General features: G+C 32.3%; 1 protein-coding gene across 3 annotated transcripts in view; it reads left to right on the top strand.

Annotated features, from left to right (window-relative positions):
• Positions 1-27,746, top strand: part of LOC148274232 (high affinity copper uptake protein 1-like) — a 41,638-nt gene that overhangs the window by 3,997 nt on the left and 9,895 nt on the right. Inside the window, exon 1 of one of the 3 annotated variants that reach the window (XM_088237407.1) lies at positions 16,885-16,951. The exons of 1 other annotated variant lie outside the window; for it this stretch is intronic. The gene's annotated coding sequence lies outside the window, so the exon portion shown is untranslated. Of the gene's footprint in view, positions 1-16,884; positions 16,952-17,919; positions 17,937-27,746 lie in introns of those variants that run through there. One more of the 3 variants, XM_088237409.1, reaches the window with a different exon arrangement.

Raw genomic sequence — 27,746 nt, 5'->3', positions numbered from 1 at the left:
AACACACACAGTAATAGAACAATCTTACGGTATAGATGCTGATGGGAAGATAAATGCCTCCAGAAATCTTGTTTTTAGTGGATAAATACGACAGTATTTTAATTTTATAAATGCATTAATTTAAAAAATACCGGTCATAAAAAATCACTAATCATTTCTAGAAACATAATGAAATATTTTAAAAGTTATTATAACAATTAATGGTGGTGATTCTTTACAATTAAGTTCCATTATATAAATATAAAATAACCATTAACATATTACAACAGAGATGAAGAACATTTAAGAGAAGGTAATATAGAAGTCCAGGCATCTACAGGGCTTATGACCTGTCAATGGCTGGTTTGAGTGGCCACTTTACACACTGTGTAACATTCATCATTCTGCCTGTATTTGAACATCTATATTCCTTCAATTCTTCCATGAACTTCTATATTACCTTCTCTTAAATGTTCTTCATCTCTGTTGTAATGTGTTAATATAAACAGCTCCCTAAGGAGTTGAATCCAGTCCTTGTCTACAAAGATTTGGACAAACTCAAAATATTGTTGATAAAATAACCAGATTAATACATAATGACACAACATATATCAGAGTTTTTTTAGGGCCAGCTGTTTTCTGCACAATGGTTATGAGGTAAAAATCATTAAAGCTGGCCAAATACATCATTAAATTCTTTTTTCTATTACAAAAAAAAAAACGAATTTGTGCATTATTTATCATTTGTCAAAGTAAAAAAACATTCCTACTGTTGTGTAGATTTGGTTATTCACTCTTTTCACAAAAGTGCTATTATCTCAGTTTCACTTTTCTATGGCTGGCTGCTTTCTACATAACTACGTTTAATAAATAAACTATGAACTCACGTTGAGATTATCTTCAGGTTTAGTTGTAAGGCGTTATTTTTAAAAACAGATTGTTGACGCGATTTGACGCGAATCACAAAAAGTCCTCTCCTGAAAAATTACGAAAAAAAATGGTCCTCAATGAGGAAGTTCAGTGTCTTTTTATTTTTTTTATATTTGATAATAGAATATTAAACTAAGCCATTTTTTTTTTTTTATATATCGTATTATCAGCGCTATGATTTTTTTAAGTTTTGTATTTCTAAAATAACTCCGCGTGTGACGTCAGAGGTTGTTCTCTGAAAGTTCTTCCGGTTGGTTCATTTACGGTGACCAAACCAGATATCCTTCAAAACTCTCATATCATTGGATGGTTCATATGAATCAGTAACGTCGTTCAAAGTAGTGCGTTTTAATTAAAATATTTTATTTTTTTTTCGTACTTTATCAAGAAATTACGTCGTAAAATTTAATGCTCTAATTTTTACCGCGCGCAAGTAAACATTATTTGTTTTTTGAAAATTTCAAGATAGCTCTGGTAATTTTCAACGTAAAACCGGCTCAGGGCCAATTAAGCAGTCGTCTTTAAGTAAAATGAAATATTATGTATCAAAAATGGAATACTCACAAAAAATTAATAATTTAAAAAAATAATTATAGGTTACCGACGACGATACTAAAAATGTTCACATAAACACGAACATTTTCGTACAGAAAATTCAAGTTTACAAACTTTGTTACTTTCTCATTTCTCAATGTTTTGATTAGGAATCTACCCGTGTACAATAATAGTTCTGTAATAGTATTAGTAGGTCGGAAACTCAAAGTCATTCGACCTTGAAGGTGGATGTAGTTGTGCCATTTATATTCAAGTCATATGAGTATGTGGCGTAGGCGTGATACAATTCAATTTTATAATGATAAATAACTGTGAGATAATCGTTTTTTTTTAAAACGCCTGCGTTCTTGTTATATACTAATATATTAAATTTTGACCAGATTTATGGCAGAATACTGATTGAGAGAGTAAGAAAAGTGACTAAAGATAGAGTGTGGGATATACAAAGTGGATCTATGAATGAAAGAGGATGTATGGATCAAATATTTGCTATGCGAAATATGACAGAAAAGTTTCTGGCCAAACACCAGAAACTTTTCTGCGCATTAGTCGATCTGCAAAAGGCAAGTGATAGAGTTGACAGAGAGAAATTGTGGAAGGTTTTATCGGAGTATGGAGTGAATGGTAACCTGACAAGGGCTGTTGCGTCTCTGTACAAGGACAGCACAGCATGTGTGAAGGTGAATGGGTCATTCACATCGTGGTTTAACATTCCTAAAGGAGTCAAACAGGGATATGTAATGTCACCATGGTTTTTCAACATATACATCGATAACTGTATGAAAGAACTGATTGATTTAAGAATGTGAGCAAAAATGAGTGGTAAAACTGTCTTCTGTATGCGGATGATGCCGTGTTTCTTGCTAGCAGCAAAGAAGACCTGCAATTCTTGGTAACAAAAGTCTACGATTTATGCAAGAAAAGCGATTTGCTTATGAATGTTGATAAATCGAAAGTGATGGTTTTTGAAAGGGAGGAAAATTCAACTAAATGTGAGATTAGTGTGAACGGAGATATTCTAAATCAGGTAAGAATTTGTGTACCTGGGAAGTATGTTTACTAGGGATGAAAAGACCGAGAGAGGTATTTTAAAAACCTACTTTGGCAAACAAATGTTTATCGCAAGAGGCTAAACTAGCAGTTCACAATGGAGTTCTGGTGCCAACTCTAATGTATAGAACGAAGTATGGAATTGGAAAAATGATGATGAAAGTAGGTTAAATGCTGTCGACATGCGATCCCTCAGGCAAATGTGTGGTAAAACGATGTATGATAGGTGCAAAAATGTCGAGATCCGTGAACTGTGTAAGGTTGAGATATGCATTATCGAGAGAATCAAGAAAGGGGCGCTGCGTTGGTTTGGACACGTAGAGCGAATGGACTATGAAAGAACGGCTAAAAGGATCTACGATGCGAATGTTTATAGATGCAGAAAACGAGGAAGGCCGAGAAAGACATGATACGATCAAGTCCATCAAATACTTGAAAGTGGACATGTCAAAAGTAGGAGAAGATGTATGAATGTAGAGGAAGCGAGGTCTGTATGCAAAGATAGAGTGATATGGCGTTCTATCCTCTCTGCCATCCCTACGGGGATGGTTTGTTTGTTTGGACCTGTTTTCTGGTCGTAAAGTCGTCAGTAACAAGCATGTTGCGGTCGCGGGGAGTTCGATCCTCAAACCTTGACCCGTGAATCCGTGCCACTATAGTATCATTTACATGTGGAAAATATAATAGATATGACAATATTGTCTTGTCCGCGATATTGTCCGAATAGCCTTGACCGCGCAGGACAGAACACTGGAACAATATGAGAATTCGGCCGCTGTTCACACGTGAAAACTGTAAAAATGAATACACGATTATTTATTACGAGCGAGTTTACGAAAAATACTATTTATTTTAAACCAAGAAGTATTGGAATAAATTGGTAAAGAACGAACTTATTCATAAAAATGTTTTTTTTCTGCCTCCATTTACGACAGACAAAATACGCGTAGCGACGCGCACGCGTCATGCAAATCGCTATTGTCATAAGCTCCTGCAGAGATTATGAGGCCCTGTGGGGTTATCATTATTCCGCGGAGATAGCCTGTCCGTCTATCTCGGTGGCAATGTCTCGGAGTAATGTTTTGTCCTACGAATTTTTGTTTACACAAGTCGTGGACAGAACTGTATTGTTCACGTGTTAACGGCCTTTATGGAATCACAAACCCGTCCATTATTTTCAGTATATCTAAATATTTATAGACAAATGCTGGATTAATGCTCAAGATTCTTAACAGGATGATTGACAGTTATAACTACAGAACTAGGAAATCTGTTGAGAAGGGAATATGAAACATTAGGCATTCACATGGCTTGCCGTAATTGACTATTAACATAACATGGAGATTTAAGAGAAATAATATGGAATTCTAGGCATTTACACGGCTTATAACCCGTCGTCGGCTGGTTTAAGTGGCCACTTTACACACTGGTAACATTAATCTTTCTGCCCATGTATTTAACCTTTCTCTTCCTTTAACTCTTCCAACTGCTGATTTTTGTGAAGTTAAAAAGCTCGTAATAATTTTTCAGGGAAAATCATTTCTTGAAGAAAAAACACTAGGTAATAATTTTTCATTCGAAAAATTGAGTACGAAATGAAGTTGACTACAGCCAATAAAAATATCAACATTTTGTGATAAAAAATACCAATAAACGACTAACATTGGTAAGTCCACAGGATAAATGTTGTACCTTCTCACTGTAAAGATATGTTAAATTTAAAGTTATTGTCAAGTTAATTCCAACGGACGTCATTTTGCTGTTTTTATTTTCATTTCTCGGGAAGAGACAATGAATGCAAACTGGACAATGAATGATTGAATCTGTTGATTGAAATGGTCGTAAATATAAATATATTTATACCGAGAAGCGGAAAACTTTTAATTCGACTATTATAAATAAGTTGACATCATCATTAATATTATTCTTCTAACCAGAGGCTCATTTAGTGTTGTTCTTTTACACAAACAAATGCGAAAGGTCAATTTTTTGTTAGATTTCTTCCAGTGTCTTCCAGTATTAGCTTTTAATTGGTGATGAATCTGGGCCTATCATTCTTATTCTTATTCTTAAAGGTGAAGTTCAGTGCTAAACTAGCTCCTGACGTCACTGCGACATGTGAATATCTAATGTAACGGGTCGCCGTGAATAGTTCTTGCCCTACAAGCCCAGGTCTTTAAAGAGCCTGGCTACTGTGCGGAAGGTGAAAGTTTTCATTTTGCTAAATCTCCCCCTCCAAGCCCAGATCCGTAAAGTTCGGGCTATTTAGTAGGGAGTAGAGGTGTGTAGTTCGCGAACGACCCGGTCGTACTGACAAGGTCGGGAACATTGAACTCGAGATACGTTTTTCACATCTCGGTCAGTTAGTTTGCGAACGATAAGAGCGCCGAACTAAATGTGTTATCGTGTCATTGTATCTTCGTGTCATTTGGATCTCTAGTTCATTTAGTTCATTCTAAGACTGTTGTTGTGTCTAAGATGTTGTGTACGTCCCCTGTCTCTGTGGTTAGTAGGTAGATTAAACTCTTTATCTGTACTCGGATGGACAAAGGCACGGGATTGCGCGGTGTGGGGTTGAGTGGGGAGTAGAGACATGCTGTGGAAATTTCATGCGTATATGTGTATCTTCCTCGGGTGATTAAATTACGAGTAGGTAGTAAGTAGGTATTATGGATAAAGATTTGAAGTTACGGCGAAGCGCGGTACGGAGTGGGGCAGGGTGTTGAATTTTTCGCGCGAAGCGAAATGTTTTTAAAAAATTTACTTCTGCGCTTGGTGATTTTGTTTTTGTTTTTTTAAACGATTTATTTTATTTTTGTGAAAGTGCATAAGGTGTTTCGGAAGGCTAACTGTTTTAAAATAACAGTTACATTTTTTTAAACACTCTAACTCATATTTTATTAAAGCCCTTTAAATGTGAACAAGAGGTTAGTTTGTTCGCTCGAGTTCATTAGATATTACATCTTTTAATGTTTAATATCAGTACTTAAAGAAAACTTTTATTAATTAATTTATTTATTAATTTCAAACTTACATTCGTTAACATACATATTCACTAACCTATTACGGCTTTTTATGCTAAACTCGTGTTAAACCATAATAGTTAGCATAAAAAATATAAAGTGTAAAGTAACTTTATACAATAGTGATTAAAATATTATTTATCAAAGAATAACAATTCAAATATAAGAAAAAAAAAATAATTACAAATGAAACAATGTTTAAAAATAAAAACATCAATCTTATCGTGGAATAACTTATTTGGTCAGTTATCCATTTTGTATTTTTTATGTATTTTTTTCCATTTACATAACTTTATTTTATATATTGTATAACTTTACACGTTATAGTTATAAAAATATGCATTAAAAAAAATTTAAAACCCGCTAAGGGGATTTATAATTTTAAAATACAAACAAAACATTAATTATAAAAAAAATAACAAACTTTGCATGAAATATAATTGTGCTTATTTGTTCCATAAAAAATGCCTTAACGTTATCTTTGTAAATAAAACAATTTACCTTTTTTAACGGGTTTGTAATATTATAATATCTAAAGAACAATATTATAAAACCGAGGAAAGAATTTATGAATAAAATCCCATAATTAAACCAGACAAAGGTTTAAAATTATTTGTTTCATTCACCTGCTCGTACACATTCGGCTCAAGCAAACAAAAGAACTAAACGAACTAGAGACACGAAAGATTTGGATATACAAATGATAAGAAGATGCGAAAGATGCGGAGATATGATGACCTAAATGAGCCGAATGAGCAAAAGATACATTTGTTCAATTGAACTACCTAAAAGATTCGGTCACTTTGGTGATGCAGATCAAATGATACGTATCTTCTAGGTGATAGGGTCTTACCCACGTCTAATAGGGGGAGAGCTCTTTAACATCCCCAGGGATGCGGCTTATTTTATGATGTAAAGCATGATATTCACATATAATGTGTGTAGGTGTTTCCTCATCTGCACTGCAGAACCTACATCTAGAAGTTTCAGAAAGGTTCATTCTAGGAAGGTGTTTGTTTAATCTGCAGTGCTCTGCTAGGGCTCAAGTGATTTGGGCCTTTTGCTTTCGCAGGATTTGACCCCCATATTAGCTAAAACCGTAACGCAAGGACTGATTATTTATTAATCCAATTTTGTATTCTAGCGGGATCATATAAATAACAGCTTTAGTATGCACCGGTAAAGCAGATAATGGGTACCGATTATTTCTCAATTTCTTGACAATTTGCCAATCAGTTTTATGGAGAAACTAAATAAATTCGTATCGCGTACCGAGAGCTCCCTCCACAGTTTCACAGAAATAATGCAGCTCTTGATACTGTAAATAAATACTTCTCCGATGAAATTGTCAAAAGAAATTATGCAATTGCAATAAGTATTAATGATTCCGTGTTTATTTTGTACTTCCTTATTCTTATTACAGGACAAAATTTACTTTTTATGTGTGATGAAAAGTATTCTTCGCCCACATACGAAAAATATTTAAATGCACACAAGGTATTAAAAAACACGTTATTCTATTATAGATAGTCACACATTTTCAGATTAAATGCTGCTGTTGGAAATATAAATTAGTATTTTGGACAGTTCCTAACTCTTGAATGAGGAACTTCAGCCCTACGGAAAATTGGATACCCAAAATGTTTTCTTACGTGCGGTAAAAATTTGAGCATTAAAGTGTACGGCAAAGTTTCTTGAAAGTGTACGAAAAAAAAAACCGAACGACGTCACTAGTTCATATGACTCAACCAACGATAAGAGTTCTGTGAAGATTTCCGGTTTACTTAACTTCAACGGACCAATCGGCAGAACTGACCGAGAAAAAATGGGAGAGAACTTGAAATGTCACAGGTGGAGAAATTTCAGATGGACAAAACTTTTGAAAATCATGGCGCAATACATTAAATACGATACATTAAAATTTAAAAAAATATTTTTTTGGTCTAAACCTAACTAGTCTAACTTAACTAGTTTAGTTTGGTCTAAACCTAACTAGTCTAGCTAACGTAGTAGTCTATTAACAAACATTTTTATTTTGAAACCACTGAACTTCCACTATTATTTTTGGAGACTGCGTGGAACGAAGCAAAGTATTACCTCCTCTTTAGATCACACAGTTCACACTACGTTAATTTTTACTTTTTCCATGGCTTCACATAGCAAACAAACATGGAAATAACGTAGATTTGTTCAAATTTATCTTTATTGAAATTAGAATCTATGGTTTTAGGGCATTTATTTACTAAACTGTAATTATTAACAATGTGTAGTACTGTTTCTGGCACTGATTACCTTAATATAGATGTAGACAATGCTCCTGTCACTCCAAAACTTAATATTTTTATCTTCTGTTATTTTGTCTTATTTGCTAAAGTAATTTTTTTTCTACGTTTGCCACTGTTTTTTATTCGTGTTGTTTATATACACAAGTGTTTTGTATTTTGTTTTTATGATTATATTTTTCATACTTTGTTAAAGGCATAAGCCGTTAGAAAAAACAACATGTATTCAACAATAATCTTTAAGTGCAGGTCAATGAACAGGCGATAAAACGTGAATCGATTTAAATATTCAATTTAAGCGTAATCAAGGTGCGACATTTTGTTGAGACGTTATGGAGTTTTGTTCTTGCATAACCACATTTTCAATCACGAAACGAGCAACCGCAATTATCTCAGCTAAAAAGTGTGACAAAATCTAGACTATTTGATTTTGAAACAATTCACCAAATCGTATAACGCCGTTAACAAGTTTAACTTGTACAATTGCGAATCACTCACTAAAAATACTAAAAGTCTCGATCTTAGGCGGTAAAATTTTCAATATTTACTCGTAGTTATTTCATTTATTGGGGAGTCATACATACAGCATAATACAGAAACAAGTAATAAGATATAATAAATACATTAAACAGTCGTAAGGCCATAACTTTAGGAACCTAAAAATGATTCACATACTCGCAGATTCGTTCTAAAATAATGTTTCGTTTTTCAATCCGGTATCGAGAATGTGCAGATTATTTATTTAAATCTTTAATTACAAGAATAAGTACTTTGGCAGACGTATTTCTAAAAACAATATTTTCCAGCCAATCGAAAAATAGACTAGTCAAAAGAAGAGATAGTCAAAAATTTGTACTATAAACATGAAAAAATCGAATTAATGAAAAATAGCAGCTGTTTTTCAACGGGGAGATAAAGCTTGCACACATTAACTTAAATAATAGTACATTATGTCATATATGTTGAAGGATGAAGAATGTGGAATTAGGTAATGAGTTTGAAAGGACAGAGAAAGAGGAACCAAGGAAAAATTAAAATACATTTAAGTAGTATTAAAGGTACGGAGATTGTCATTTTTGTCAGCAGATTGTTCAGGTTTAAGAAGTGTATACAAGAAGCATTTTAATGCTAATGTAATAATATGAACTCAAATTTTATTTCAATCACTTAAAGTATTATTTTATTTTTCACAATCTTCACAATTTATTTTATATAATTCATTGGTTTTCAAGCACATAATAAATTTAAAAAAACGTGAACCCATTTCTTATTTATTCAACATATTGTATTTTTAAATTTGGAGAATAGAAAGGGAAATTTGAAAAGGGAACATGGATGTCTAGGCACTAACAGGGTTTATGACCTGTCATTGACTGGTTTAAATTGCAACTTAACACACTGTGTTGCAGTTTTTAGTGTGTAAATATCTTAAATTCTTCTATCTGGTATTTTTGTGATGTTAAAGAGGTGAAACCTTGATTGATTTGGCTTAGATTCAGCGATGCCATACTTGAATGCGAAATAATTCAGTCAGATGGGTAAAAGCTGTAGCTTAACCTAATAAAACTTGCGTTTTTATGGTACATATTGAAATGGCTTTAATTGGTTTTATCTAAAAGAAAAACCCAAATCGATAACTTAAAACTATCTACATGTACAATTTTTTGTTTATGAATTGTTTAAAGTACCTACTTGCCTTTTATCTCAAGTGACAGTTGCATTGTTAGTACCTACGCCATTTGTTTGCTCATTTTACTATAGGTTTTTTATACAAAGATAACAGTTTACGTCGTACAGTCAACTTACTGTCAATAATGCTTCGTAAAGCTGTATTTTCATTGATGCTGCGTAGGTTTACAGACGCCACGTCATGTTTGCAGTCGGTTTTTCCGTAAACATCAACTTGTTTACAGCTTACAGTCAAACCTACAAAAGACCATTTTATCTCAACTAGGGTTATTAGTAGTGGCGGCTGAAGGGGTTGAAATGGGGGGGAGGGTATTTTTTTTACTGAATAGGTACATGTGTATTTCACAATAATTTTCACACATTTTTTTTTGTAAAATACATGAATTTATTATATAAATAAAACACGAGTGATACTTTAATCCACAAATTTGGAATATCCTGTGACCGGTTTCATCGCTTTCGCGACATCTTCGAGACTGGTATCTTTATTAAAAAGTTAAATGTATTTATACAGAACAGAGGTAAGGATAGATAATTCAAAGTTATATGGAAGTAAATTAAATAAAGTTATTTTTATCTTAAGGATCATTATCAACAAATTTTCTTTGGGTTAACTGATGAATTGATATAATGCTATTTTAATGAGTTTAAGTATTTTATTTTATTGTTGGTGTCCCATCCTTCGTGAGTGTGGTTTTGTAAATAATGATTTCTGAAAAACAAAGGATAAAAAGTCATTAGTAAAATTATATTACAATGGGTAAAGTAATGGAGAATGCACATGTGTTATCTGTTCATTAAGTATGTGTTATCTGTTCATTAATAGAAACTTAAATGTTTTAAATACATGAATATCTATGTCTGGATAGATTTTTACAATATGATACAAACATTTACAAAATACCTAACATAGCGACTGCACTTTATCTTGGCTCATAGAGTTTCTTAAAAAGGTCTCAATTCGCTTCAGCGCCAGCGTCGAAAAACATCTTTCAGTCCCAACTGTCATCATCATAATTCCACAAAGTCAAATTACTAGTACATTTAACTTTTAGAACACAAACTAATAACTAAAAATGTACAGGATTTAAATTTTACGAGTCAATATAAGTTTAGTGCATACAAAACAGGATCCTAACAAACACTAGGTAATTGGACACGTGCAAGAAACAAAATATTATATAATATTAATTCGCAAAGCTCATTTCAATCTTGTCAATAGGGAAAAGAACACAAAGCTTATGTTATTTATTTAACTTTTTGTACATAATGTCATTTGTAAATTAGCGGGCTTATTGCCAAATGGCAATTTTTATCCAACCAACGGATAAAATTATAGTTTTTATTTTTATGATTCATGTTACATAACATATTCAATAGAAAATAAAGTTTAAAAAGCTAAAGATATATTAAAATAGAAATAAATAAAATAAATAAACGTTGTTACGTTAATCCTTTCTATGAAGAATTCGTCCTTTTTAAGTGTAGGTGTGTAAAATACATAGGAATTCATATATCATCTTATCTCTTCCAGTCTAGACCAATGCCAATATTATATTATTATTCAATCTAATTCTTATATTTCTTGTTTCATATTGTTATCTCTACCGGGACAATGCCCGTGTTCGAACTAATTTTGGGCGAAAAGTTCCGATGTTCATGTACGCACGGGACGTTTCATCTCTGTCTTTTTCATGAGAAAATCTAGAGATAAGACATTAGCTTTGGGACAGTTACGGAAATGACCCGCGCACCGACATAACATAAATATTTGACGACGCACAATTGTATTCTAGATAACATGTTTAAATACATGAAGATTAATCGGTCCTTGTATATTCGAATAAACTATTTAAGAAAAATACATATTACCTAATTTCATCATATTACATACTTTCTTAAATTTCCCCTTCCCTCCAATTTAATATTTTAATTGGAGGGAAATTTTGGGGGTTCATTGACCCAATGGATATAAGGGAAAGCCGCCACTGGTTACCAGAGCCGCGATTACAATGGAAACTTAAGGACGTCATACCTTCACCATGACGGTACAGTTGAAGATAAATTCTCCCGAGCGATTACGAAGATACACTACCGATCCTGCTACTTTAAGTTTTGAGTAGCTACATCGATATGTAACAAGGGGACGCGTACGCCACGGTAAACATGTATACGCACTAAAATTACATACTTTTATTATGACGCCATAGTTGGAGATAAAAATCTTCTTAACGATTACGAAGATACACTACCGGTCCCCCATCATCCAGTTTTGATGTAAATACATCGATTTTTTACTGACGGGTCCTGTACCCCGCGATCCGCATTAAAAGTGACAAAAATTTTATTCCACCGAGCAATTTATCCTTTTATTACGATTTGTTTAAATTTTCAATCGTTTTAAGGTTGGCACTTTTTTCTTAAAAGCCTATTAAAAATATGAGAGATTCGATTAGATCATATTATGACGTCGAGACAAGTCGGTAGAACATATCGAGGTAGGTAGAGATAGCACAGAATTTATGGATACTATCTCGGTAAGTACCGATGATGATAGCCTTTATAATCGCGGCCCAGGGGCTTCAATAGGAAAGCGGGTCGAATATGGTTAAAAATCCTGTTTTTTTTTTTTTTTAAACGTACGGTCTTTAATTGCGAATAATTTTAATAGATTTGATTACGTTGAATAAACACTTTTTATATTATAGCAACTCGCAATAGCTTTCATGAAGTTTGTTTTTCTAGAAGTTTCCGTGTAAAATCCTTCAGATGTTATGTGTTTGCAATTATTTTGTGGTTATAATATTGCTCGTTCACTGAGATACAAGTGGAAAATTTCTTTCCACATTTGCGTTGTATGGCCTAATACAAAAATCTTAAATGATTCGTAAAATCGAGTGCAGTCATTGTTCAAAATGAAAAAAAATACCCGTTGATTTTCAGCTAGTTCTTCGTAAAAGTCTGCTTTGTATAAAAAAACGTTTTCGTAGTCATGACAAAAATCTGATCTCGAATGAAATCCGGCCGAGGTCCGGTCTAAGCTCTTAAAATCTGGTTAAGACCGGATTTATCAGGTCAGGTGGTAACCAAGATCAACTAAGTTTCTACTATCAATTCAATCGGTATTCATCGATAGGTCCTGTCGGATATACAGATCTGGCGGCTTCCAAAAATAATTAAAAGGCTTAAAAAAAAATTGTAATCACTTGGGCGAATTAATCATGTCCAATCAATTTAATCCCAGCCAGTGAATTTACTCCCCTCTTTTCAACAATCCAATGAAGTGCATATTGGGTACTCCTAGATTACCTTCTATCAGTACATAGATGCCAAGGATGCCAGATTACAGAGAGCTCCTTCGGACAGCTTTCCTTGTTCGGCAACGAGCAATTTTTCCGTGTATATGGGCACCGCCTTATGTAAACTTATGTCGTCAGATGTGGTGTATGGTATGTGGTGGGCAAGCTATCAATTCCATTGGGTTGTGGTCCCGTGGCTCATGTTGTGGACTCACGAATCAGAGGTAAGAGGTTCGAACCTCTCTCTACCCCAACTCGATTTCCATTTTCTAATACTGCGTTATTTACAACTCGTTGAAAATTGCCACCAAAATTGTTTTTAAAAGATATTTTTATTCGTTTGTTTTGTTTGACATTTGAGAAATAAACCTAAGGTGTATTATATTAAGGAAGATATTTTTATCCCATAAAATAAATATTTTTTTAATTATGGCAATACTCAAATTTATAAAAACCGTCTGCCGGAAGTACCTTCAAACGACAAATACTAAAAAATCTCAAGGTAGGCAGCATTTTCCTATTAGGTTTGTTGTGTGGGATATATTTTTGTCTTATAGCACTAAGACAATTAACAATATTATTTAATAATTAAAATAAAAATAGATAATGTTACCATAAAATAAAGTGTAGTTGCATGCAAAAATAAAAAACCCGAAGTAGAAATCTTTTCTACCCCCGCGAGAAAATTCAGAATAGCACCCCTAAATGGACATACAGTATCTTCATTCTACATAGTATGTAGAAATGTCCGGAGAAATAAAGAATACAATAGGGTCTTTTCACATACTTATTTTTTTTTTTAAAAAAAGCATTTTTTTTTCTTCTGCGATGCAATTGTAAAATATCACAACTGGTCACAAAACTTTAATTGGCTTTTTGCAACCAAGCCATGAAATAGCGTATCACATTGTTAACTTAATATTAAATAAAACTTGGTACTTACTTTCCCTATTAGGGTCTTTACACATTTTCAAAATTTATATTTAAAAAAAAAAGATAATGGTAACTGTATTATTATTTTTTGGTAAACGGGCCGGCGAAAATAATTGTTATGGTATTTGTTACAATTAATACAGTGTAAAGTTTCCACAAAACCAAGTTTTGTAAAATTTCCATTAAAAAAAATGCATTGTTAAATTCAAAATGATGAAAGCGTCATCTATGAATAATTAGTTTAATATTTTCGTTTAGAATCACCTTAAAACTTAATGCTATTCGTTATTGGAGTCGTTTTTTATTTGCATTACACAAATTGGATGCTCTTATTTCTACGAGGCTCGTAGAACAACACGACAACGTTATGAACCTTATTGCGCGTGCGCTGAAATTCGAACATTTGTAATTGAACTGGTATGGACTCAAAATAAAGACTAGTATCTAGATTCTAGCGTATCTAAAGAATACTATCAAGGCCAAAGTACCTTGATATTTAGTACGTAGATATAGGAAATACGCATACGTATGTAGGTATAAAACATTTAAGTTTGTAAGTATACAAATATATATATATATTTAAGATGAAAATGAATAAAATAAAGACAAATATTAAATTAAATTTTAACTATAATATACATAAAATAAATACAAGAGCATCAAACAATTTAACTTGCGAACAACCTAGGACCAAAAGAAAAAGAAAACAGTTTTTTGTATACAGCAATCAATTTTTACAATTCATTTTCTAATGATCCAAAAAATATACAAAACATATACGTACTTAAAAAACACTTAAATAAAACAGTTCTTACAGCCCGTATGACGAGTGATTTGTGATGTTTTTTTATCGAATTTTTATTTAAACTATTGTGTTATTATATATAATATCCCCTCATACTAGCACTTTTGCTGATTGGGAATATTTCGTACAAATAAAATATGTAATATGTAAAGTTTAAAAATCTTGTATTTTGTCATAAATACGAGTATATAAATAAAATAAAAAATAAGTGAAAATTCTTGATGGAAGTTCATTGTAATTTATTACATAAATAAAAGACAAGTGATACTTTAATCCACAAATTTGGAATATCCAGTGACCGGTTTCACTTGTATAAATACATTGAACTCCTTAATGAAGATACCAGTCTCGAAGATGTCGCGAAAGCGATGAAACCGGTGGCTGGATATTCCAAATTTGTGGATTAAAGTATCGCCCGTCTTTTATTTAAATAATAAAAAGTGTGCAGGTATGTTTCCTAAAAATATTGCTTGAATTTGTTAATCGCGTGCACTTGAACATTTTCTGCGGTCATTTTATGATTTTTTGCAATTTTTAAATAAAAAAAAAAAACACATTATTATTTTCAAATATTCAAGGGATGCGCCCCATCCACAGCATGTATGGGCGGAACGCGTCTGGTGCAGACGGAGAAATTATGATGATGTTGTCCATGAAATCTCGTATTTCTCATTACCCATATTGTAGGTACAAAAACTGTTGCATGCATGAAGTAAATAAAAACGTATAATTTATGTTGACTCTATAAAATGGTTATTAATAAATCTCCTCTCGGTAAAACCAGAGGCAGAGGCGAGAAAACCAGTTTTGCAATGGTACGCGGAATTCACTTTTACTCCGCGGCGCGCGTAACTTCTACTCTGACGTCATTATTTAGTAATAAACACAAAAACGCAAATTTCAAATCTTTATTGTTGCACTTTCTTGACCAAAAAAAAAATGGATGTGAAAAATAATCAGACATTAATTTCTCTATTTATCCCCTGGCAGAAATTTTATTAAGTACTATATCACGTTTGTAAATAACAAAGGTTACGATTCTAAAATTCTTACTATTAAAAGTTTGTTGGGAATTTCAATATGTAAATAATTAGGTACGAGCTGGTACGATATGATTGTTTTAAAGATTTGAAAGAATATCAATAATATTTTATCAAGACGTGCCATGATCAGATAAACCAAAATCACAAAAGACCAGTCATGTCAAAAGCAGACGCCCCCGAAGGGCGTGTATGGCAAATTGCATGAATGTGGAAGCAGCTAGGATTGTATGCCAGGACAGACGTGTGTGTTGGTCCATCCTCTCTGCCTACCCTAGCGGGGAAATGGCGTAATGCTAGTAGTAGCTTAATCTACGTGATGGACTTACATATTACGACTATGTATAATGAAATTTTATTGACATGGGACAAATAATTATGCTTGATATCTTTACATACACACATGACGATCAGTTTTTCGCTTCAGCTGCTAGTTAAATAAAATCATCGTCATTCCCTATCTGCACCTAATGGTACATATGGTACTGTATTGGTACACCAACCGCATCATTTTTGTTACATAAAATTAAGATTAAGTCTTACACTTGAGGACAATGAAGTTTTCAAGTGTAAAAAATATTTTTATCGCTAATTTCCTACATCAACCATGTCGGAAATCGAACTCGAGACATCTTGCGTGATAGAAAAATCCGACAGTGGAACACGAGGCGGACAGACGAACAGACGAAAAACACATTTCAGTACTTGACTATAATGTTGTATCATGATTATGAATCTTTGTTACATGCCGTATGTTTTAACAATATCTTTTTCATTTATTTGACTCTATTTTAAATAATTTTTGAATTAAACGATTTTAAAACTACACAAATTGGTATAATAATTTAAATTAAGTTCAGTTGAATATCCGAACAACAAATCAAATTCTAGGTAAATGCATTTTGCTCAAAAAGTATTTATTTAATATAAAACGTATTTATATATACATACATACGTTTACGTATATAAACATATGAAAATATTATGAAATATATTAGGTTACCAATTTTTAGGAGTTGCGAGGGTCCAATATATTATAGTACTTACTTTTAAATCAGGTACAAAATAACCTTGTGAGGTAATAATGCTGATCAGACAATCAAGAACTAGTCATTATTGCGAGTGGAACGTAGCAAGCCACCGGTTTAAGATCCATTTGAACAAATAATTATGCATATTGTTTGGCTCTGTGCCTTCATTTTGTTTACCGATTGAAGTGAGTAGTGTTCCGGTGTCGATTAATAAAAGTAGGGACCAGACAACGATAGTCTTGGCTCTCGTTCTGTTCATACTTACTTCATCAGAACAAGTTAATCCAGCGAGTTGAGTGGACATTGGACGTCAGTCTGTTATCGAAGTTAAACTGGTACGTTTACTTGCGTATATCAACTCAATAACATGTTCTCCTGGTAGATAAAATTAAATCAAAACTACGTTTTGTAACATTATTCAAATGTATGGTTTTTGTATGCGGTAAATAGTGTAGAGTGATAAAATATAATTCATTGGTTAATTCGTTGCGGAGTTATTAAAATGATATTATTTCCCAATTGAAGAGTGAAGTGAAGAGTGATTAAAGATCGTTTAGAGAAAAGCGTTTTATCCGTTTTTGTGATTTTTTTATATGACATATCAAAGTGATTTTAGACTTAGACAATCAGATTACTTAAATACACTTTGGTAATTTGCGATCATCAACATTCGTATTAAATAAGAATTTTTGAGGGCATTTTGAGAATACATCCGAAACTTTAAAGCCTCATAGTATCGGATTTAGTGAGTTAGTGAACAAATTTTCTTGCTGGTTATGCAGCTTTTAATTGTGATTACAAAGGCATTCCTTTGAAATTCATAAATTTAGTCTTAGGACTCTATAAAAATTCACTCTTCAATTATTTTGTACAACAAGCGTATACATAATAGTTGTATGATTATGTTCTCTTGGTATATGGAGTTAAATCAAAACATTGTTTTAATAGTAACATTTGTCAATTTCAAAGTGCGGTTTGATGTGTGAAGTGAATCAAACGAAAAAAACAAGTGAAAAGATTCTAATAGTTACAAGTTTTATTTAATATGAATTATTAACATCAGATATGCTATTTCAGTGGTCGATTGCAAAGTCAATAAAAGTTTTGTGATCAATTACGACATTTCAGAATTATTTGTTACGATTGCTTCACTTGTCGAGTTGATAGTTATTTTTGGACGGCCACTGAGCCTTTTAAGTGACCATTTTCCAGCATCATTCAGATTGCTTTCAAGATTTCTCGGATTTAATGCCGAATATCTTTGTCATAATAATACGATTACCACTGAAAGTTTGACTAACTAAAATAGTTTTTAAAATAGTTAAGTGAAATCAGATTAATATTTAATAAGCACGTATGCATAAATTATTGACTAATTATATGTTACTTTCAAGGCTTCGCTGTATTCGTGCGTTTTATTATGTTTTCGTTTTTATTGTATATAATTGTAGACTATACGAGTATGCATAAAATTATGCACATGCGTGTACGTATGTGCAAATTACGAATGCAGCTATGTATGCGTTTGTGTATTGTGCATCAAAAATATTGTTTTTATATTGATAACTTAATTTTACTACTACGTTTTTAATATTATAAAAAATAGTGAAGATGCATAACAAAGAATATAGTCTTTTGCGAAATTACAGTGTTAACAATCTCATTGCGTATGTAACTACATATAATCAATCGGGTCTTAAGACCATAAGGCCGTAAACACTTCGTACAGCCAAAAACACTTTTTAATTTTTCAATTTTATTTATTGTAAAAATTGTTAACAAAATAAGTATAAAATTCTAAATGTTCTGTGGGTACTTGTTTTTAGACTTTCTCTAAATATTAAATACCCTGTTAAAAGATTTATTTATTTACACATTTTATTTATTTTTAGATATATATGGTTTCTGTTTCTTGTCTAAATTAGCAAAAAACTCCTGAATTGAATTATGAACCTACTCACAGAAATTTTAATACCATACATACAATGATGTCAGTGCAAAACATGAAGTCAAATTTTAAACTTGTTAGTCAAGGTTTATCGGTTTTTCTTTGTCTACCTATTCATTATTTGAAGTAAATGAATCTTTTTTACTACAAACAAATGTCTGCGAAAAAAGAGGATATATCTAGCTACTCGCCTTTCTGAAATGATTTTTTTTGCGTTTGGCCAGTATAAAGTTTGAAATAATTATTGCAATCTAATGATATAAGAGGATTTCAGAAACAAAAAAACTTAATTTTGAAGTCTGGGCTCTTACAAGGTTAGGGATCTCTTATTGGCTGGACTATGTGACAAATATGACAATAGACGCTGTGGAATATTCACCATTATTTATGTTCTTCCTTTATTTGTTAGGGAATCATTTCATATTGTTTATCTACTAAGTTATATGTTTAAAAAATGAAGTCTAAGTTCATGACATGGATAAAGCCCTGGACTAATTCGTTTATCTAATCAAACTTATCTTAGGTATTAATAATTGGGGATAAGGGCTAATATGTCTTTTGTTAGTGTAATCTTCGGTAAAAAAAAAAACTAGCTTCCAAGGTAAAAAAAAAACAAATGCCGACCTCGTGTTTTAAGTATTCCGTTCATAAAATATATGACACGGTCATATGATATAATGTAATTAATATCAAGTGATCTATCGATAATATTATTCACGTAAATATTATTTCAATAGAATAAAAATTGAGAAATTCTTCATAAAAATAATTATTTTTGCCATAATTTATATCAGACGGCGGAAGCACTAATAATTGTGCTGCATATAAGGTAAATAATAATCATCATAATAACACGAAAATATGTGGTTTGTACACGATTTATTGGTCAATTCAGTGTAGGTGAAATATTTTATTTAAGTTGTGTTGCATAAAAACAAGTTAACCCTTTGTAGATTTAGTAGAGTTATTGAACTTTTTATTTTTAAATTATGTTATTTATAGTTTGAAAACGATTACATACAATACTTTTTTTGAAAAATAATAAAGTTGTACAAATTTGTATGGTCGGCGAATTGTAATATCAAAAGTTGTTTTTTTCCAATACGATATATTTACAAAAATAAATGAATAACCCGCATTCAAATCACAAAAGTATTTGAAAAAAAAAAGAATTTACCTATTATAGGTTATTATAATATTAAGATTTGAAAAAGAGTAGTAATTTTACGCAACCAAACGGGTGACGGCTCTACGCAAAGATCCCCAGGACCCATTTTACTTCAAAATGGTCGATAAATACATTTTTTTTATATACGCACAATGGGCATTATTAAGGACATATTTATACATAGAAAATTATTATAAAGAAAAGTAGAAAGACACAATGGTATATAGTGGACTTTGTGGGAGTGGAAGCGGGAGAGAGGTGTTTATAATTTAATTTGATTCAGAAATCGTTTGAAAGAAGACAACTTGCTATCGAAGAAATCAAGACTAGTGTGTTTGTTGGCAGACCTAAGAATTCTGGGCAAAGCGGAATGAAAACCATAGTTAGTTCTATGGTTATCGGTATGAAAGAGTAAGTTTTGTCTGATGTTTCTAGTTGGGATGTTTAAATTTATTGAGCTCAGTAGTTCAGGCGCATTAAAGAGTGAGTTGAGAATTTTAAATAGGACCATAAGGTCGGGTTGATTTCGACTTATGTGCCGACAGCGATTAGTTACATCAAATACATTCTCAAAAAAAAGGTATATGAGGATTTTTTTTAAACGACGACACTATGCTTTATATAATGGCCACACAGATTATTAAACGTCAAATGATGTATAAAACTGTTAAAAAAACGGAAAAAAACGAATGCGGTTTGGTCAATTTAACCTAATTATGTATTTTGAGTAATGCCTAAGGTCGCAATAATGTTCTAAATGAAAATCATCATGTTTGATTTCAAGTGTTCGCGTTTATTTGACGTTTAATCATTAGTGTGGCCAGATATGAAGCAAAGTGTAAACGCATGCAAAAAATAAAAATCCGTAAATTAATCAGTCCTAGGGGGTAGAAAATATTCGAGGGTTCTGTTTCTATTTCTCACACATAACTGAATTCTTTATCATAAGTAAATATATATTTAGAAACATATTAAGTTCTCATAATAATTACTGCCTTCAATGATTTTTTTAGAAGCCAGTGATAGGTTAGTGACTCAGCTTTTTTGTTGAGTCGAAAATATTTTTTGCAAATTGTATAGTTTGGAATCATGAAAATAGTTATGCGATAAAACTGTACGGTATTCTTTTCCATTTGTAATCATTTACTTTTGAAAACATAATTATTGATCATCTTGTATGGATATATAAATATTCATGTTTGCTAAACCAGCCTGCGCAGCAAAGTAAATGCTATTATGCTAATGAATAAATTATCATTCTAAAATGGGTTTTTCCTAAATTCACAAACAATATCTGTACGTCAAAAGAAAAATCATTGAACGAAATGATTTCCAAAACCTTATAACTTTTGAACCAAGTGAAATAATTTCAACCTATAGAGAACTTTCAGTATAAAATAATAGTATTTGAAATAATAATAATATTTAGCATATTAAAATATTTTATCAGGGACTATTGATGTTTTTCACATTTAAACAAAATGGAGTTCAGATTTTTATTTCAACTTAAAAAAAACATTTTTATAACGAAAGTGGACTTTCGTGTTTTATTCACATATAAAATAGCTTACTTACATATTCTCTTCTTTAAAATGTTTTCCGTCTCTGTTTAAATAAATTTAGATCTTAATAACCCCCGAGGGGGGTTCACATTTTGCTGGAGGGTGTGATTCTATTAAATGCTGCGAATGCCCAGTTGCATTCCACCGGCAACACTACTGACTAGTCCAACTCGTTAGCGTCCACGTTGCGAACCCGGGCAATGGGATCACACATAACGGTGTGATCTCAGCAGATAACGAGAGGATAAAAGGCGAGTTTCTAGCGCCTTCAAACCAGGACCAACCAGCTAAGGGAAGATAATCCTGACAGAAAAATCCATCAGAGAAGAGAATTTGTCATCAGGGAAACCACTCTGGTCATCTTTTCCCAGGAATTATAACGGCAAGTACACCTAACAAGCAGTTGTTTTGGCCGAGGAGTAGCGTAGGACCAAAATGCTTTGGCGATAAGGCACCTTAAGAAGAAGAAGAAGTGTTGCCTTTAACAATAAAAAAAAGATACATGAAAACACGAAACACACAAACATTTGTGTGAGAAAAGATATACATGTTGGAGGTCCCGGGTTGGATTCCTGGCAGGGTGGAGATGGAAAACTATTTTTTAAGGTAGTTCTACACTGTAATATGTGATTGTTCCTGGACTGGCACCTGAAGTGTAAGAATAATCACTTTACTCGCGATACGCTACATTTGATTTTTCGATGCAGTGCCCTATGCACCACTGGGAGTGGAAAGGGGAAGGATAATAATGATGAAAAGAACATTGTGATTTATATGCATTTCAATGTGAGATATAATTTTGTAATGTAAAATATAAGGGTTGGTGACGCGAGACAGAGAGGCGCAAAACTTATCTCCTCAATAGCTTAGAGAGCGCATGAACTGATCCAAGATGGTCCAACAAGGTCAGCTAACACACGCGTTACTAAGGAAGTTTACTGCCTTATATATGGAAATCGACTCACCTGTGTTGAAGTGTTCCCCTCGCTCCACCAGATATTATTTGCGGGAATGATGCGGATGTTAAGTTCTTTCTTATTCTGCTTTGTGTATCAGAATTTTTGGATATTGGATGCAGTGATGATAATAATGCTATTGAGCGGTAACTTTATATGATGTTTATCATGCGGATCGCAGAAGACATCATTTGTTTTAAAGAAAAATACAGATGTCAGTTTTATTTGAATATGGAATTTGTAAATTGTTGCAATGCGGTAGGTACTGCCAGGCTGCTCAAGTTTCTACTTCTCAAGGAAAAGCCGACAGCCAAAACATATAAATGGCAGTAAACATTCACGCGTAACCAAGGGTATTTCCACAAATCAAGAATAGCTTTGAAAATAATATTTAAAATATTTAGAGTGGATTTTTGCGATTCTAATAATATGTAATAACTACCAATATGTAAAAAATAACTTTTTTTTTATAAAAATAAATATTTGCGTTCTTATGATTTACCCAAATATTTAATTTTGAGGGCCATTTTCAACGAGTTGTAAATAACTCACTATTAGAAAATGGGAATCAAGTTGGGGTAGAGTAGGATTCGAACCACGGATCTTTGGTTCGTGAGTCCGAGACACTAGCCACAGAACCACAACCCGATTCATTTATTTTATTTTATTTTCATTTATAGTATTCGGGTTTACAAACGAACACACTCAATACGGCTCACAGTTGGCGTCACATCACTTTGACGTCACGTTTCATGCTCGCCGAGTGCGTTACTAACAAAAATTGTCACATAATTTGCCAAAATCACATTGAAAATGAAAGGAGTAGAGTTATATTAAATTGAAATCGCAATATATGAAATTGAAAAATCAAAAAGTGTTATTCATTTATTGACAAAAAACACTGCTTTTGTATATGAAATTCATATTCGTATTTTTAGCTTGAAATTCAGGAGAACTTTAGCATCATTATTAGCTTTACATTTATTTCTTCAATTCATTTATTTAAACATAAAATGTACATTACAAACATATATTTAGGAAAAAGGCAAAGTCACAAAATTCAATTTTATTTAAAGCAATTAAAAAGTATTACGAAATGGAAAAAAATATTTATGAAGAAAAAAACATATCAAAATTTAAAGTAATGGTCAAGACATATGTGATAAACAATTTATAAATTAAAAATATTTGCAATGTTATTATTAGAACACACATAACAATATGTATGATATGTGTGCCCTACTTTAAGATTTAAATAAAATAAAAATATTCAATACGTACATATTATAAAAAATAAAAAAATACACGAAAGAGACTCATGTCAAAGTAGTAGGAGAATCCTGCTCCGGAAAACCCCTTCGGATACATGGAACAGATCAATATCCAGAGCGATGTTGTTCAGCATAGCGGTAGCCCTTCCAACAAGCATACCCATAGGCAGGTTGGTCCTGTATATCGGAATATGAAACAATTCATGCTGACGCTGTCTTAGGTAATTATCATGAACATACAAACCAATGCTCATCATATTTTCAGAATAATCGATCACACCGCACAACAATCGATAAAAATGTGTAGTCAAATACACATTCCTTCTATACTCTAAACTGTTGTAGCCAAGCATACCCTGGAGAAACTCGGTCGGGTAGAGCCAAGGATAATACCCGCACTCTCTCATGTAGAGATATCTCAGAAACTTATTTTTGATTTTTTATATCATAAAAGAGTACCTCAGTTCATGTGGCACCCAAATCATCGAGCCACTCTCGAGTCTACTTCGCGTCAAGGAGTTCTCAGTACGCGGGTATTTTCGAAAACCCTGGCAGTACGCAGAACAAATCCTCACATCTTCAATGCATTACAATTGATTGTTTCTATGTGTTCATAAAATGTCAGGGTGCTCACAAATCTAACGCCCAGATCCCAGATTTTATTCGCTAAGATGGATGCTCAAGATATTTATCTTAAATCAACATCAATGTTACAAATCGCGCCACTCGCACAAACACTTTATTTGCTGTGGAAAATCACAGAACCAACATTGGTTTCTTTTCACCAATACCAAGAAGGCTTAGGCTTTACAATGAAGTGTCCAAAGATAGCTCGGTTGATGTATTCCTACAGCAAAGAGAGTTATTCAAAAATGAAATTATTAACTCACTTTTCGAGAGATAAATCTTACCGACAGCGAAATAATGTATTGTCTGTCTATATTTTTTCTTATATTATCCTGTTAACAATATGTCACTTATGTTTTGATCATACTTTTTACATCCTAAAGACTAACTTTCAAATACTTGTTTACGTACCAATCCATAAGGGTTTACTTCATAACCTGTCGATTGGTTATTTACGGTCATGGTTTTTTAAACGGTTTCGGGTATGTGGAGGAATGTAGTGTCACTTACCGTTTGTCCCATAGTGCACAAAACGTCCCTTTTAGACAATTCAAAATGCGCATATTATAAACCGTTTTGGAAAATTTATCCGAAGTCCCAAAGAAAAAATATAATGCCGTTACCATCATATTTATTTTTGTTTAAATTTGTATTTAATTTATGTTGTTATTAACACAAAACCATGAAAAGATCCTTTAAATGTTGTTATTTCATCGTGTCGTTTCGGCCTTGTGGTGTAATGGTCAGCGCGTTTGCCTACAATGCGGGAGGTCTCGGGTTCAATTCTCGACATGGTTGATTTAAAATATTTTTTATTTATAAATCATATAACACAAAGTATTTTACAAGTATAATACGTTGAATTACATTCGCAGGAGTTACAACAACTCAATTCGGGACATAAATAATATTAACATTTAGAAAATAACAAAGAAACAAAGCAAGTTTAGCACCTTTATAACTAAATATACAACAACAATATACACGCCTAAAACCTTTTTTTACACAAGCAGAATAAATATATATAAAAAAACGCCTTTAAGAATAAAAAAGGAGTGAATCTACTAAGGGAGATAAGGTCATTAACATCACATGCCATGCAGATGATGCTGCCATAGTGATGATAAGAACATATCCATCTCAGTTAGTAAACATCTGGATGCCTAAGAAATGTCGTATAGTACAATGAACACGTGATTATTGGAAACATAATTCGGATATACAAAACGTGTGTCAGACCAAATCTTAGTGTATACATGGTGTATATTGTTGTTGTATATTTAGTTATAAAGGTGCTAAACTTGCTTTGTTTCTTTGTTGTTCTCAATATGTGTTATTTTCAAAATGTTAATATTATTTATGTCCCGAATCGAGTTATTGTAACTCCTGGGAATGTAATTAAATGTTTTATACTTTGTGTTATTTGATTTATAAAAAAAAAAAATTAAAAAAAGAGATTTGTATATAGGCAGACGAATATTGCCTAATCGACGTTGTGTAGCGGTTATGTAACTGTTTTGTTAGTCTACTTAGGTAGAAAGTGTTTTGAATAACCCATTTTGTTATTGTTACTCAACACATACGAATAAGTAAATATACTATCCATATTTGTTAGAAGTGAAAATAAAATATTTGAAAACTTGTATGTTTTTGCGGGTGATATTTATCGTTCTGCTATTTTGATACGAAGAAAAATCATTTTTTTACTAACACTTTATATACATATACAATATACAAGGTGTTCTTTAAACCCTGTCACATCCGAAACCACGATGATCAGTATGGGCAAGAAAACATATTAGCATATTTAAAAAAGATTTAGAACGAACAATTTTTTTAAAGAAAATATTAAAAAAACAAATGGTTGCGTACTTCTACAGAAGAAAAGCGAAGGGGACCCTGCCGCGTGGTTGACGGTATATTAGACTATTTGTTTTTTTAATATTTAATTTTTGTAAATTTTATTCGTTCTAAAAATTTATTTTAATGTGACAATATGTCTTTTTGCTCATATTGATCATCGTGGTTTCGGATGTGACAGGGTTTAAAGAACACCCTGTATACACATATAAGGGCGGGCATATTGCCTTAAGGCAATTTCTTCCTACCGACCCAAACCGTTCAGTTTGAGAAAATTACAAATACATATTGAATCTTACAATTTTATACAAAAATTAAAAACAAAGATAACAAAATAAAAAATATATAAAAAATTAACACTATACTATGAAGACAGGAGAGGGTATGGGGAGGAAAGAAGAAGGACAAAGGAACGATTGAAATATTTAGATAGTGACATTTCAATATCGACTTAAATGTAAATAAAGAAGGGGTGTCTCTAACATTAGTGGGTAGATTATTCCACAATCGAGCTGCTACTATAATTAGAGCGATGACAGGGTATTAAAAGGGTTCTCTCGTTACTAGAACGGAGAGATTAGTCCGTGTTGTGAAAGAGGTTGGAAGAGCTCTCTCAGATAAACAGGCGAAGTGGGATTATTTAAAATATTGTGAAGAAGTGATATAATGTGAATGTTTCTTCTATGCCTGATACTGAGCCAGTGTAGTTGCGTGCGATACTCGGTTATGTAGTCAAATTTGCGAAGATCAAAGATATAACGTATACAAATATTCTGCAATCGTTCTAACTTATCAAGTAATTCAGGGTTAGCATCTGGATAACATACATCCGCATAGTCAAGAAGTGGAACCTGTAATGAAAATTAGTATCTAACTATGATTTATTTTTAACCATATTTATTGTCAATGAGGAAGTTCAGTGGTTTTTTCAATATTTTTTTTTATTTGTTAAAAGACTATAAAAACAAAGCCAATTTTTTTCAATTTTTATATATCGTGTTATCAGCGTTATGATTTATTAAAGTTTTGTATTTCTGAAATAATTACACGTGTGACATCAGAGATTCTTTCCTGTTTATTCTCGATCAGTTCTGCCTGCCCATTGGTCCATTGACGGCAAACAAACCGGTAATGTTCCATAACTGTCTTATCATTTGTTGATTCATACGAACTAGTGACGTCGTTCAAAGTATTTCGTTTTTATTAAAATATTTTTTACTATTTTTTCGTACATTTTTAGGAAACTTTGCCGTAAAATTTAATGCTCCCATTTTTACTGCGCGCAAGAAAACATTTATTGTATCCAATTTCCTGTAGGGCTGAAGTTCCTCATTGAATGCTTTTGCTTAAACAGGAATCTTTTAGAATATACCGTTCGTATTTAATAATAACTAATAACTATAGATTTCATAAAAAAATATTAGTATTATGGATACGACGCCATTTCTAGAAAAATTGGTCAAAGAGCACGAAATCGAAAAATTCTCTTTTAATTTCTTGACAATTTTACGTTTAATATAGAATAATTAAAACGAAACCCCTACCTACAATGCTGAGAGATAAAACAAGCTTACAAAAACAAAAACATTAATTTAAAGCACATACATACATTAATATAAATCTTAGATTGTTTCAAACGAGCATTAAATATACGTTATTATTATTATGTAGATTTTGCCTCACTGTCAATTCTACCAAGGTTACGACATTCACGGTTTTTACAACTATCTACATTTCA

Source organism: Micrasema longulum, unplaced genomic scaffold (assembly GCF_059751315.1).
Source record: "Micrasema longulum isolate JH-2025_06_02 unplaced genomic scaffold, ASM5975131v1 h1tg001716l, whole genome shotgun sequence".
In the NCBI taxonomy this organism is placed as follows: domain Eukaryota; kingdom Metazoa; phylum Arthropoda; class Insecta; order Trichoptera; family Brachycentridae; genus Micrasema; species Micrasema longulum.
Note: the sequence above shows the minus strand (reverse complement) of the source record. Positions and strands in the feature narration are given on the sequence as shown.